Here is a 2255-nt window from a genome sequence, read left to right on the forward strand (position 1 = left end):
TAGATTATTCATTTGAGATCTTTCACCCATTCCTCATATAAATAAGCATTTAGTGTCATAGATTTTCCACTCAGCACTGATTTAGCTACATACTACAAATTTTCACTTTCATTCAGGGCAATGTATCTTTTTTTTTTTTTTTCCCCCTAGAGACTCACTCCTTTACCCATGGATTAATGAGAAGTGTGTTATTTAGTTTTCAAGTGTTTGCAAACTTTTGGGTAGTCTTCCTGTTTTTGATTTCTAGTTTGATTGCATTATGGTCAGTGAATATACTCTGCATGATTTCAATTCTTTTATATTTGTTGAGGTTTGTTTTATGGATTGGGATATAGTCTATTTTGGTGAATGTTAGTTACATGTGTACTTGAAAAATAAGTATATTATGCTGTTGTGGAGCATTCTATGTCAATTAGATCTGGTTGACTGGTAGTGTATTTTCTTCTATAACCTTGCTGATTTTCTTCTGTCTGGCAGTTCTATCCGTTACTGAAAGGGGCACTGAAGTTCCCAACTCTAATTATGAATTTGTCTATTTCTCAATTCAGTTATGTTGAGTTTTGCCTCATGTACTTTGAAGCTCTGTTATTTGGTTGATACACATTTAAGACTGCTGTGTCTTATGGATGGATTCACCCTTGGAATCATTATGTCTCCTCTCATCCCTGGTAATTTTCTTTGCTCTGATGTCTAATTTATCCGATATTAGTATAGCCACTCCAGCTTTCTTTTGATTGGTGTTTGCATGGTATACCTTTTTGCATCCATTTACTTGTAAACTACCTGTATTATTGTATTTAAATGGAATAGAGTAAAATGTGTCTATTCCATCTTTTCTGGAACAGCAAGGTTGCTCACTCTACTATTTTTGCAACTCCTCTCTAAATTTAGACATATTATCTCAAAATCTCTTATTTCAAAAAATTATCTCGAAATAAAAAATTAACTATTAAAAAAGGAAATACATGATAAAAAGGGTATCTTATTCCTGTTCCTACCATATCCGGAGAATATTAAATTAAGGAAAAGAATCAACTTGAGGACTTGTGAGATTTTCACTCACTGCACTCTCCCAGAAGGAAAGAAACAGGCTAAGAAATAGGTAAATCATACAGGCCTGAGGGTCACTGGAGGGTGACTCCCTATCTGTGGGCCAGTTGGTAACAAGAATGTAACTATTTTTCCTTAAAGGATAAATATTCACCATACCTGGTGTTCCTGGTTTTTCTTTGGGGGTAGGAACTCTTCTTCCAGTACTTGCATTTTCTTGTTTCCCTGTCTGGATTTTAGTTATTTTACTACTTACTGGCATTTTCAAAAGGTTAACAGGGAGAATTTAAAATGTGTAACTTGAGAAGGAATAAAATTCTAATTAATTAGTTCTACCACTTGTTAGTTCTGTAAAAGAAATGATGAGTGAGAAAGCTGGAAAGTACTGACTAAAATGTGGCTTTCTGAGAATTAGTTGTGTTCAGTCATTTATGCCGTTCATGCTTCAGTGCCCCAGGAAGCCAGATTTGGACACAGGTAAGTAGTCATTTGAGACAAAACTGCAAAAGGTTACCCTGAACTGTTTTAAATGCTAACCAAAGGGATCACTAAACAATCTAAGATAAGGACTAGAGAGCATAGATGGAAAATAATTATCTCCTCTTGGCCCTAGGAAACCAAACTTCATGTAAACTAAGAGCATTCATATAGGAATATGAATCACAGAGAAAAGGAAACAGGTTTTTCTTCTCTATCCATTTCTCCTATCATCTCAATGCTATTTTGATCATTCTGAGTAACAGTGTTTTAAAAAAAAAATGGACAGATAGAAAATTAAACTCTCAAAAATTTGAAATAAAACTCATTGTTGCCGTGTGTGGAAAGTGACTACCCTTATCGAAAATACCTATTATGTCCAGACCATAGTTGATTGTCATAGTGATGAACTTTCCTGGACACTAAGCCTCAATATTTTGTTATCTGAGAATCTGCAGTTTAATTTCATCCTTCAAGATCAAAGGCACATAAATTAACTTGGCACATTGATCTGACGAATCTATGGAAAGCTGCCAGGCAAGACAAGTCCACAGATTAACTCATTAGTTTATAATGCTTAAAACAACTTTGGGCAAACTGTTGAGAATTGAACAGAGGCTAAAAAACCCAAAGTCATTCACCAATATATCTTTCTATACAGTTCACCGAAAAACATCTAACCTCTACTTGACCACTCAGTGAGAGGGCACACTATTTAACAAGATAAT

This window comes from Neomonachus schauinslandi, chromosome X (genome assembly GCF_002201575.2).
Source record: "Neomonachus schauinslandi chromosome X, ASM220157v2, whole genome shotgun sequence".
Classification (NCBI taxonomy): Eukaryota; Metazoa; Chordata; class Mammalia; order Carnivora; family Phocidae; genus Neomonachus; species Neomonachus schauinslandi.